The following is a 14030-nucleotide window of genomic DNA, read 5'->3' on the forward strand; positions in this document are numbered from 1 at the left end:
GAGGGCTCAATTTGTAAAACACATCTTTGTGCTTAATCTTTAGCAGTTTGTCCTGATTCACCTCATAGCAGCACTTCTGATTTCTTCCTGAATATGTTTTAAGAGTTAGTTGTGTGATGCTTGCCTTTACTCATGTCACCTTGAACAAATAAGATTATTTTATGCTATTTTAATTTTGCTTTTGCTGAGAATGTTATTATCAACAGTCTTGTCTGCTCATCAACACAAGTAATTTTCACTAAAAACTAATGCTCAAGAAATGGGGGTGTGTGTGTGTATTTATATATGTATATGTATATCTGTATTTTGAAAGCACAAATACTCTGTCCTTTAATTAAGTATGTTCTGTGAGCTGAATTAAGAAAACATGGTTTGCACAGAAAGAAAACTTGTCATAATGCAAGTTAAGGTATAGAACACATCTTGGGGAATGTCTGTTTATGGTTAGTATTATGGATATAGAGCTTCTTGGTGGTCTCTCTGTGCCTTTAAACCATAAGGCATCTCATTGTTCGCATCATCTTAAATCCATACATGTAGATCTGTATGTTGAAATTTGTGTTCTTTTTGATAACTGAAAGAGAAGTTAACACTCATTTTCAAGAGCTTTGTATGTATTTAGCAGGCAATTGTAATGCTCCTCAAGGAGTATCTCTTTTGTAATCGTAGTGCATCACTTGCACTTCTCAGGCTCCTTACACATAATCTTTTAAACTGCAGAAAGAATTCTACTCTGTAATACTAAGACTTCAACAAATATGAGTTATGTTTATGACACTGGGCATAGTTAAACTACTTATGCTTCACATTTGCTTAAACTGATGTAGGTAAAGTAGGCATTTACTGAAGACAGCTCATAAATCTGGCATTCATTCAAAGCCTAAAGCAGTCAGTGCCAGTGCAGAGTCAAGGGCCGAATTCTAAACTAATCTGTTTATGCCAAGTCTTTCTTAATGTTCTTGTAGGTCTTAGTGGTAATAGGAAAGAAAAAGTCAGTGAAATCTCATCTGGGAATGATTTTATTATGTAAAATGATCAGAAATTATACAGAAAAACATACTGTGTGAGCAGGAGTGGCCCCTAGAGATTTTTTTTCTCTTACATCTTGAAAAACATGGCTTTCTTGCCACTGACAAGACTTTACATTATGTGCCTGGTTCAGAAAAGCTTGGCATTTATCTTATTTTTATTCTTTTTCACTTGTGACACAATTTTGCCACTGAGTGGGTGTTAAGTTAGCATAGGGCTGAACATTTTTTACAATTTCAGATTTTTTCAAGCTAGTACTTTTCTGAATTTGCAAATAATTCTGTTTGTTTGACACACAGAGATTACACATTTCAGACTCACTCTTGCAGGTTATCGAACCATATAAAATTTCAAAAATTTGGAGAAAAGTCTCTGCAGTTTTTTGGGATTATTATTTTCTTTTTTCCCAGCAAAGTTTTCTGCATCTTTGCTTATGATTTAAATAGAGGAGAGGCAGTCCTGAAAAATCTACAATTATCAAATGCATGGTAAACAGAAACTAGGAAAGTTATTGACACAATGCAAGTTAGCTAAGGTAGGCAGGATGTCATGGAATGCCTGTTTTATGATTTGTGCTGTGGATGTGTAGTTAGTCTTCCAGCTGTCTCACTTAGCATTCTTAATCCAGATAATAGTGATGGAATGGACTTTTTTTTTTTTTTTTTTTTTTTTTAGTCACTGAACTGAGTGGATGGCTGTGATCTCAAGCTTTGGTTGGATTCCTCTGAATAACTGAGTATTCAGTAGAACTTGGAGTTTCTGTATTTGACCGATTAAAGCTATGTTTTAGTGTTAACCTATAGTATGCCTGTTAGATTGCTGGGCACAAGTCGTACTTTCATGTTGTAACTGTACATTAGAGATATTCTAACTTTCAAGAAGATTTTGGGAGAGGAATCCAAGTATTCACATATTTTATGAGGAAGCTGAGACCAGTAACAGGACATGAGACATGAAGGTGTAAGGATATCTCTTTTAAAGCCATTAAATCCTTTTTGACAACCACATGCTTGCTGCCAGCAGCATAAAATTGTTCTGGGCTCTTTGGATTTTGTCCATTCTGCTGCTAAGGTTCTGCTTGGGGATGTGTGAGAGGATGTTGTCTGAAGGGAATCAGTCTTCAGCTGGGAGGATCGTGATTCCCTGGAGATAATTCTCAGTGGGATAGTGGTGTTATTTAACTTGCTTTGACTGAATCAACATTTTAAAGGCCATGTCAAACAGGGAGATTGGCACAAAATAAACCAGTGTGTGAATTTACAGTGAGCTAATTACTCTGCTTTAATTACTCTTCTGCATACTCATAGTGCATATTAATTGTGCCCAATACCCGAATTTTCTTTGGAAGCAGCATAGTGCACCTTGTTAGAAGACATCTTTAGTTTCCATGTAAACAGCAGCTGTTTCAGTTTTATTTCTTGCCCTGGATCCATGTTTTTTAAGATTATCCTAAGGACAGTGTTGTTCAGAAATATTTGCAAGAAGTCAGCAAGAGAAGATAACTTAGCCATGGTCAGGTCTAGGGAAAGAGGCAGTCAGGACTAAGACACCTGCAGCTGAGAGAAAGAGGCTGCCAGTTAGGGATCAATGATCAGGAGCAGGGAAAGGAAATGGCTACAGGTAGCTGACCAAGGGACATAAGTATGCTATATGCAAACTTACTGCACATAAACTGTGCCACACGAGAAAGCCTTGAATGACCAAAGAAAAAAGCAGTACACAGATAAACTTTTTAGAGCATCATTCATCCAGACTGTAAACTAAGAGATCTGTTTTTGCATCTAAATCTTTAAAAAGCAAAAAGAAACAAAATCTTCTCAATTTCTATTATGTCACCAAGTGACACCAGTATATCATCAACTAAACCTTTGTAAATGAATACTGACTCCATTGCTTCCTCAAATAGCTGTGAAAGAATTGAATGCTTTTTCAGTGGTGTTTTATTCAAATTTACCAGCAGGAAAGAGGAGGAGAAGGTGTGGATCTGAATATGTAATTGTTCCATACATGATCAGGCTTCTAGGCTTGGGCCTTTTGCTGTACATGGCTCCTGCATGCACAGGGCTGCCTGTGCTTTCCTTATCTGCTTTGTCTCCCATTGTGAGTTCAGAAGACAAGTGAATGGACATTCACTGAGTATTGAACTCATTGGGTCCTCAGTTGGAACTGCTACAATTTGAGAGAAAGTCATATTTGCTTTTTTGGAGATGAGGTAATCTAGGAGTGCCAATGTCTGTTTATATATCAGGTTTAAAAAAAAATTAAAAAAAAAAAATGAAGAGTCTGTAAGATCTGATATTGTTCTCTTTTCCCAGCATCTTGCAAAAAGTGCTATACAAAATCCATCAAATATAGCACAAGTGTAGTTCTGCTATACTATTACAGAGCAAGTACTTTCAAAAGCGTCCATTGGAGGACACTAGCACACAACAAATTACATGCAATACAGTGATTCTAAAAATATATATGAAAAATAAAATAAATTCCACATTTCTCTTTCAAAGAAGAAAAATGGAAGTAGAACACTGTTTTGTTTACATATCAGAGTCTGAAAACTGTTTATTACCTGACTCTTTTTCTCTATTACATGTCTTCTAAAGCTTCGTTACTGCTCTGTTTTTGCTTCTGGAACTGGTGGGAGCTACTTGTTCTCTGCTTGTTTGTATTATCTAATTTTTTAGATATTAGTTCTAATTTTAAGCATTATCCAGATGGGCTTGAGATTCCAGCTTCCTCTCTCTATTTTTTTTTTAATGTATATTTTCTTTTCTTTTTTATCAGTTAGAAGCATTACATTAGCTTTTGTATCAAATATTTCAAACAATCACTATCCTTGCATCATCTTGTTTACATCTCACAGCAAAAGTTTAAAGAATGGCCAGCCACTAGTAATACACTTGAATTCTAACTGAAATAAATGAGACAGTGCTGGATTACATGTCTTTGACTCAGTATGCTTTTTTGTGAATGGAAACAAGATTTCAGGGCTTGATTGAATGTAAGACAAATAAAATGTCATCTGCTCACTTAGTGACAGCCTCCCAGTCTTTTCTGATCACTTCCAGTGTGTTCAAAATGGCAGCTGTTAAATGATTTTCCTCTTCTGACATTCAGAGGGTGGAGGTAGAAGATGATAAATGTATTGTGTGAAAGCTGTTTTTTTTTTTTTTTTTTTTTTTTAATCTTCTTTACCTCTAATGTTCTTTACAGCTCTGCCCATTTCTGTCATTTTTATTATTCACATTTGTGGAGAAAATTGAGGTTTAGACTACAGCTTCCATGCCAATCTATCTTCTCAATTTGAACAAATTTTAACTTGAAAATCACTGGTAGCAGGATGTGAAGTCTTGAGATTTTTTTATTGGAACTTTCCCCTAAACATTATTATTTATGTCTTACTTCATGTAGGGCTTCCTTGTTGAGGATATTTTGAAATACTAATGTATAAATAAGGGTTCAGTGAGGGGTTGTAGGAGGAAGAGAGGGAGAAGTTGTGCACAGGATAGCATATACTATCTGGTCTCACTACTCTCATAACTTTGTGGTCCCTTTGCTGTCATGTTTTTGTTTCCTTCTTTTGTTATGAGTAAAGCTAGCTGGTGTTTCCATTTTTATAGTCATTTCATTAAATTGTGCGTGAATTACCTGGTGGTTTATAACAGAATTGTAGTTTCCAAAGAGTACGATATTATATAAAATACTAGTTATAAATAATTCAGTTGAATTGGACTCAGTGCTCCTTAGTTTTACATATGGTCAAGATTTAGAGTGATAAATACGTTTACGCTTCAGTGACTTTTATACAACTGTAGGTTTATTTCCTAGTTTCGCTTAAAGGGCAAACTAATTCTTCGCAAAGTTCATGAAGCATTGTAGGTACACACATAAAGAAACCATGATCACTCATGGCATTTCCATCTTTTTGCATAAAAATTTAACTGTGAGTCACAAACTTTAGAATTTTGTCCTTCCATTTCTCAGTTCTGCTGCATGCAGTATCTACCTCTCTGCTTATGCTTGTGTCAAAACCTGCCTGCTTGTTTTGTTTTAAATTGTAACGTAACAGTGATATTATGGTAGGTGGATATTCTGTTTAGGAAGTAGCTTTTCCTGATGCCTACTTCAGACATCAAAGTGTTTAATATTAGATAGGGTCAGAAAATGAATCTGTTAAATAAGGACTGATGCTGTTTAATAAAAGACACTGTTACTATTTAATTCTAGGGAGTGCAGTACCACCACCATCTTCTGTAATCTTACATAGCAGCCTGTAGGAAAACCATGTCAGAAACAACTTTGAGCTATTTTTGTTGTTGTTCAGGGGAGAAAGGTGAATAGACAGCCTTTGTGATTTTTTTTTTTTTTTTCAACTTGCAAATGGTGCAGGAGCAAAATCCCTAATATTTAACCTACAGTTCTGCCCATAAGCCAGAGAGCTCCCCTGCTACTCACATAAAGTACTGTTTTTCTCTTCTGATTGCTTTGCTGGCTTCCTTGGCTGTTAGTGCTGTTTATCATGGTTTATAAAGCTCAGCCTTGCACTTAAGAGTGTATTTAACACTTAGGAAGAAATTTGGATTGAACGATAATACCAAACTGAAGCTTAAAGAATCTAAAGGAATTATGTTACAAGTGCTTAGACATCCCTAAAATTTTTACTAATTTGATATCTGAGGTAAAGTAATGCAGCATGTTTTCAAGTTTATGTGACTGCTTCCTTGAAGGAGGTATTTTCACAATTAAAACTATAGCCAATATTGCTTAATACTTTTTTTTTTTTTTTTTTTTTAAATGGCTACCTCTACTCCAGTTCCTGCTTATCTGCAGTTCATCAAATGTGCCAAGTCTTTTGTGCTTTAGAGTTCACAGATGGAATCGAATTCTGCTTTTATGTCAGTGATAAATTGCTAATGAATCCTACATAAGCAGTCTGAAGAGAGATGGTGACCATCTTAGACTTTTCACTTCTAGGCATGAACATTAATATTCAGTATGATCAAAGATCTCAGTTAAATTAAAGACTATTTGATTTTAGTTTAAGTCAGAAAACTGTCCCTATATTTATGTTCAATATCGTCACTGGTTTGAATTTTTCTTAACTAGATTATATGCTACTCTTTAATTTCTCCTCCTTATGAGCCATGGGTTCCTTACACAAATGCTTTATTAAAAACAGATGTCATTAAATTTAACAGAAGAGACTTACTGTCTATATTTGCAATGTATCAGGTGGGTAACTTGATCTAAACTTGTTACTCCAGCACAGTAAATTGGAGGACAATTGATAGAAGCCTGCATTTATAAGATTATTTTTTCTCACTGTAGCTTTTAACAAATTACAGAAGTCACAGTAATTTAAAAGTATCCTTGGAAAGCTAGAGTCCAGTTTGAATGTGTAGAAGGAATTAACTATCTGAGCTTTATCTGTGGGCTCTTGTATAATTGCCATCAGGCTTTGCTCTGGTGAAGGGATTCCCTGCCACTTGTCTTCCCTGAGCTTTGGGTAGTGTATCTGTGATGAATTTGACTGCAGTCCATGAACTCAGTGCCTCAATTTCAAAAACAGTACCTTTGCTTCACTAGAAAGAGGGATGCTGCAATGGTTGCAGCCAAGTTGCAAACACTTTTCTGTTGTCTCTAGGATTGGGAATGCTAGTTTCTTTTAAGTATATACTTTGACTCATCTTCACTACGGACTCTACTTTTTATGCTGTAATGAAATAAAAATTAGAAGTTTTTTAAGCAAAAAGAATAGAACGCATTTACAAGTTGGAACTGACTTTCCTGATACTTAGTCTTCCCTTAAGAAGGAATCAACAAAAGATGCAACTTGTATCTTTTTTGTACAGGCCTTTTCTACAGGAATGTTTCTTTTATGGTTACTGTTTCTACTTTCATTTTTGCCTCAATTTACAGTAACATTAGCTTGTCAATCTGTAGCTATATAGGCTGGAGTAAAATACAGTAATCTCTAATTTTAGAGCCTTCAGTATTCCCAAATAACCCCTGTGTTATTCACAGAATCAGTGAATGCTTGGGGTTGGAAAGGACCTCTGGAAACAATCTAGTCTAACCCCACTGCTGAAGCAGGTTCTCTGGAGCAAGAAAGTGTCTGGTCAGATTCTGAAGAGAAAGAGACTCTGCAGCCTCTGTGAGCAGCTTGTTCCAGTGCACTGTCACTCTCACAGTAAAGATTTCCTCAGGTTTGTATGAAACTTCCTGTATTCCAGCTTTTGCACATTGTCTCCTGTTTTGTTGCTGGGCATAACTGAAAGGAGCCTAGTCCCATCCACTCCCACTAATTAAATATTGTTAAGATCCCCTTCTCCCCTTCTCCAGGCTGAACAGTCCCAGATCTCTCAGCCTTTCTTTCTTCATAAGAAAGATGCTCTATGCACCTAACCATCTCTGTGGCCCTCCATTGGACTGTCTCTAGAAGCTCCTTGTCTTTCTTGAACTGGGGAGACCAAAACTGGACACAGTACTCCAGATGTGGCCTTTCCAGGGTAGAATAGATAGGAGGAGAACCTCTGTTGACCTAATGGTCATGATTATTTAATGTACATCAGAATATCATTGTCCTTCTTGGCCACAAGGACACAGTGCTGCTCAGTGCCAACCTGTTGTCCACAAGGACATCCCTGTCCTTCTCCGCAGAGCTGCTTTGCAGCAGATCAGCCCCTAACCTGTACTGATGCACGTGGTCATTCCTCTTTGGGTGTAGGACTGTATACTTGCCCTTGTGGATCCTCATCATGTTCCTTTCTGCCCAGCTTTCCAGTCTGTACAAGTCTTGCTGAATTGGCAGCACAGCCTTCTGGTGTGTCAGCCACTCCTCCCAGTTCTGTATCATCAGCAAACTTGCAGAGGGTGCGCTCTATCCCTTCATCCTGGTCACTGATGAAGATGTTAAAGAAGACTGGACCCAGTACCAACCCCTTGGTGACACTGATAGCTATCAGTCAGTGACTAGACCCTGCACTGCTGATCGCTGTTCATTAATGATAAAAACTTGCTGATTCTAGGTTAGGGCTTAGGCATGTTAGATTACATAACCACATTCAAATAAAGCCTGGGGATTTACATAACGCCAGCATCATTAGGTGATTCTGAGTAAATCAAGGTAATATTTGCAGCCAGGTACAAAGAAGAGTGCTGCAGGGGAATGTAGCAAAAAGCACCTCCTTCCCTCTGAGCACAACATGGAGAGTTTTACCATTTTAATATTTTTCTTTGTGATTTGATGTATTAGAAATTCACTTTGACAGGGCTATCGGATAAGATCACATCACTTCGGTGATATTGGAAGCTAAGAGCTTTGTTTTTCTGTGGCTGTCATTTCTGAAGAGAGAAGAAGCAAAAGTTAACCTCAGTTTACCTTTGATTCCTTTATCGTTTTAAAATACAATGGTGTCCTCTAGTATTATTCCACAGATCTGTTTTAGAAAAATGGATCTTTTTCATCTAATTTTTCTCAGAAAACAAAATCTGTGTAAAGTCATAAAATCTCCATAATTTCATGTTGAAATATGTAAGATAAGGAGAAAAACATTGTGAAACTGCGACAATAATATCACTCTATATTTGCTACATATGTGGTTTCTATTTTATACTGGTACAAACACGCTCATGGTTGATCAGATAGTAAGAACTGCTAACCATATAAAAACAAAATAAAAGAACAGCAAAATAACCCACAATGTGAACAGCCCCAAATACATTGAAATACTTTTCCCCCCCCTCAGATAGATTTCCCTATTTTTTACTGATTATTCAAGAATGACATGTTAATACATTCCATCCATTCTCAAAAAAACCATGTGTTCACATGAAATTAGAAGTAGTATTTTTCTGCCTAAACACGTTGTGTGGAATTCTGAAATTTTGGATTTACAGAAGCAGCCTTGCTTGAGGGGAGGGCAAGGAGACAAAGTTTATATGATGTTCTAGAACAGGTAATGGTCAGAGCTCCAGCTTGTGAAAACACATTCTGTTCTGATTGGGCATTAAGTCTATTTTAATGGTTCCTGCAATCTCTGCAGACAAGTAGGTACCCAAATGTTCTTAATGTAAAATGCAACCTATGTGCCACTCTTAACCCAGTCATCATTCTGGCTGATGGGTCTGTACTGTCCCCTGGTTAAAAGTAATTTACTTCTGTCCAAGTTCCTGCTCCTCTGCAGTCTCTGTTTGTCCTTGACTGCTCAGCATGTTCTTCCTGCCTCTCTTTGCCTATAAGATCTGCAAATAGTATTTCCCTATTAAACAGTCTCTTATGTCAAAATATATTACTTTTACCTGACATGACTGACCAGTGTGGAAAGGGGACATAGAATTGCCCAAACAATGAAAAAAAAATCATGATTAGAATAGATTAGAAAGATCTCTTGAATTAAACTTCTCTTCTAACAATGCTATCATATTATGAGAAAGAGATTGAGTACCATTAAAATCAGTCCTTTCTGTCCTTTACTCCCTCCAGTAAGTTAATTGTTATACTGACTAAAAAAAACCCACACTTTGTAGCTTTCACCCCAAATTTATTTTCAGCTGTTTTTTTGCTTACATGTTCTTACGCCACCTTGAACTTGGAAAAATAAATGATCTTGGTATTTGTTTCCCAAGACATATACTTATGGATTCTATGGTATGCTTACTGTGGACTTGGATACACTTGGTACTCTTGGATAGCAATTGGACTTCCTCATTTTGTTTTGTTAGCTTTAACGTCTCAGAATATGTGAGATTATTATTACTGCTTTTATCTTTGTGTCCCATATGAGGATTGAGTGTATGCAACAGAGTCCCTGATACGGTTTCCTTCATTAATTGTAACAAGCTTTTCTGAGCTAACACCTTTGGAGTTACGATTTGTAGTCTTGATAATTAAAACAGCATTTTGCAGGGTCCACAAATTCCGTCTCTGCTGAGGAGTAGGCCTGTAGAACTTTGCAGAATGTATAGTTCTGATAATCTCCTGCAGCAGACTTTGTGCTAAGCTTTAGTTGTGATGAACCATTGTATGAGTGCTTTGAAGGTGACTGAATAAACCATGTGGAATTTGAACTGTGCTCCAGAGAGATGAGATCTAATGGAGTGTACAAAATTGCTTGTTAGATATATGCAAATTGTGACCCAGCCTTCCAGAAATGGAACAGAAAAGGTGATAGCATTAGCTGAATAAGTGTTTATTATGAGAGTTAGGTGTAGTTCCAATAGTGTTAACTTGTAGTTATTATTTTAGGAAAATTATTACCAGTTGTTTCTGCCTTTTTGTGTGTGTGTGTGCGTAGCAGTGAACTATATCTTTGGTTGCAATATAGAACTAATTCAGATGGTTGGAGGGATTGAATACAGAGTGCCAAGCCACTCTCCACCCTATTTGAAAAATCATGGCTCCCAGATGAAGTACCCAGTGTCTGGAAAAAGGGAAATATTATTCCCATTTTTAAGAAAGGGAGAAAGGAAGAGTCAGGGAACTACAGGTCTATGAGCCTCACCTCTTGCCTGAGATCATGGAACAGGTCCTCCCGAGAGATATGTTAAGGCACATGGGTGCTGAGGAGGTGACCAGATGTGGCCAGTAATGGCTTCACCAAGTTCAGATCATGCTTGACTGATCTGGTGGCCTTTTATGACGGAGTGATGGTGTCAGTACAAAAATGAAGGCCAACTGATAGTGTCTACGTGGATTTCTGCACACTGCTTGCTTATCTCTATATTGAAGAGAGGTGGATTTGAAGAATGGACTATTTGACGGATTTGGATGGCTGTAGCCAGTGTAGCTGCCAAAAAGCAGCTTGTGCCTGTATCCACCACCAAGAATGTCATCTGTTTGTGGGCTGGTGTGGCCCAGTTCTGTGACTGGGATTCTGCTTTGGAAGGAGACTGTTGCTAGCGAAGAATAATATCTTGTATCAATCCGTTGCTACCACAATTATCCCTCGACACAGTTATTTGCTGTTAAGCCATGTTGCTTGTTGTCTCTTCATGGAGATCAATACCCAAGGAGAAACAAGGCAGACAAGTTCCAAAAGATACAAGTAAATTCCAATTCCTATGTAATCTTAATTTTTATTCCAAAACTGTTTTTCTTTGCTAATGTTATATTTGGGAATGTCTGACATGAGCTGAAGATATAAAATCTTAATCAAAACTTTTGATTTTTCACTTTGACCCAAGATATTTCAATTTAATCTTTAAGATTGAATTCTCCTTCAGTAGGCTGGAGTCTCCCATTAACTTACAGATTCTTTCCTTCATTCAATTTCCTCAATTTTAATTGAACTGGTTTCTTTTATAAGAACAAAAATAGATCTTGATTTATGGGAAATTTTATTCAACGAGGAGTTCATGTTCCCATTGTCCTTTCCTGCCACCAGCAATTCCATTGAGTGTCAGTGGTTGGTAAATGAAAATGATAATTTGGGTGCCTTATGGTAGTGGCATGTAAAAGTAGTCAGGTATTGCTTAAAGTTGTAAAATTATGCAAGTTCGAGCATAAAACTTACAGAATTATTTTAATGAACTTAATTAATATTAAAAACAAGATCCACATTTGCATTCTTTCTTTTTGTATGTAAGTATGCAAAACATAATACGATGATGATGATAAACTAGAATTGTGAAAGGTCATCTAGAGGAAGAATGGAATAAAATTTTCCCTGTCTGTGAAAACATCTGCAGATCTAAAAGTAGAATGAGGGGGAAGAGAGTGAAATGAACTAGAAATTCTGTCAGGGGCATGGGCTGCTTACAAATAAGTATGAAATTTCTAAAAAAAAACCTGTTTAATAATGTACAACAAGTGGATAACTAGAACTCATGATCATTGATGCAGGATATATTGATTAGGGATACTAATATCAACTCTTTATTGGAAGTGATAATACAAAACACCAGCATGCACTCCTTTCAGACCCTGAAACTGCACTGAGCCTGTATTTCAGTTGAATATGTTTGTGCTGGGGTGGTGAATTTGTTTCAAAACCATCCACTTTGTGGCAGAATGCTGTACGAGCAGCTTGGCTCTTAAAACTACTGCTAGTTCATCTTTGGTAATTTCGGATGTGAATAGTCTGATGCTAGTCTTACACAGCAAGAACAAGAACAGCCTGGAGATGACAATGCCCCACATAATGTGCCAGATTGCTTGAGGTATCTAATTTGTGCTTAGTATAGCCCAGCTGGGGGAAACGTATCCTTATTGTTAGGCTTAATTTCTTCACTTTTGCCTTTCCTTCAATCAAATGTTCACTGTGGTGCCTTGTTTGGCTCTAATCCCACCCAAAACTGGGAAGAAGATATTCCATTTCATTTCCAAATACTGCAAAACTAATAATCTGAGGCAAGAAATTTGCTTGAGTATTCTTGTGTAAACCAAGTGGGCAATGCTAAAACTCTAGGAAACTCTAAAATACGAGGATATCAAGTCTCAAACCTGTTTGTTCACTGAAGGCTCAGCTGCAAGCTATGCTGAGCATCTGCCATTTCCCCTGAGTGTGACTGTCAACATCTCATGGAAATGCAGACTGAGCTGTCACTCTTGTTGGGATTTTGCTCAGGTTTATCATTCATTCTTGTAATTAGGATCTTTTTGATTCCTCTGAGAGTGCATAATTGATAGGATGTTAGCACAGTATTTGTGATGGATGTGTATTTTGGCCAACTTACTAGATTTCTTTTTTTCTTCTTACAGAGATAATAAACAGCTATATACTATCACTACACAATGCCATTATTTTCTTTCATTTTCTGTTTTCTGTGAAAATCAGAGATCAATACAAATCCGATCTACATCTTGAAACATATTTAATGTTAGTAAACCAATTGAGTTGCTTATATCACCATGATTATTGTACTCTTTTTTGACTTATTTTGATAAAGTAAATCTAAGTACATCTACTAAATTCTCTCATATAGATTGAATGTTGAACACTGAATATTGCTTTTTTCCCCAGTTCATTATAACTTGATCACATGGATTAGTTTCATTTTGTTTATTCAAATTTAGAGGAAGAATTATAAACACACTGTTATTTACAAGTGAATGCAAGTTATCTCATAAAGTTTTTCATCCCACCTTTGGGATGATGGCATAGATAGAGAGCCTTTGTCAGTGAAGGTGATGGGTTAATTGTGGGTAAGCTCCCTGATGCAGTGCAGTACGTCCTGGGTTCCTCCGCTCCTCTAGTGCTTCTTCCTTGTCCTTCATGAAGTGTAGTATGTACTGAGCCTGAAATGGTCTAGAGCCAGCTGGAGGCTATGAAGGTAGACAAGCATATTTTGTACCCTTAAATCCTCCTGCAGAACTGGCTTAGACATCAGAGCCTGCTCAACACAGGTGCAACAGGATTGTTGAAGCCATGTTGCACAGGTGGAGCAATTGCTTTATACGGTGGTCTCGGTTATGTGTCTGCCAGGACCTTGATTGATGACAAACTTCTTCAAAAGCATTAGCTAAATCATGAGTCAAAGTATTTTAGGGGAGAGTAAGACAATGAATAGTGAAGTGGACCTACAGCAAATGTGGGCTGCTCTTGGGAGTATGCTATCCAGCCTTCTGTGGTGATCTGCTAATAATGCATTCTTGCATGCAGGATTTTCATAACAGTGGTCAATCAGACTGTTTTTCTTGATGGATCTTTCTGTAAAAATAAAAAATGTGTAAATTAAAAGGATTATTTGTGTACACGCTTTTCCTAAGGCATATTGTGATTTCATAGCACAGAGTTTCTGGACAGCTTAGAAAATGCACTGTATTTGGACACAATGGACTTGTGGTATTCTGTAGAGTACTGATGTATAGACATACTGACTGCCACATGGAGAATATGGCTACTTGCTTGTACAGAGGTTTGTGTGGAGCAGATCTCTGTGGATTGGCTTCTCTGGAGCAAAGGAGACTGCAGCATTAGGGGAGGCATACTTGTGAAGCTCCCATATCTGATGGATGGATTTTAAATAAAAAATATGCATTCTCTTGTGTTACTTGATGTGTT

The sequence above is a fragment of the Lagopus leucura genome, unplaced genomic scaffold (assembly GCF_019238085.1).
Source record: "Lagopus leucura isolate 7727_CA_CO unplaced genomic scaffold, USGS_WTPT01 Super-Scaffold_100157, whole genome shotgun sequence".
Lineage (NCBI taxonomy): Eukaryota > Metazoa > Chordata > Aves > Galliformes > Phasianidae > Lagopus > Lagopus leucura.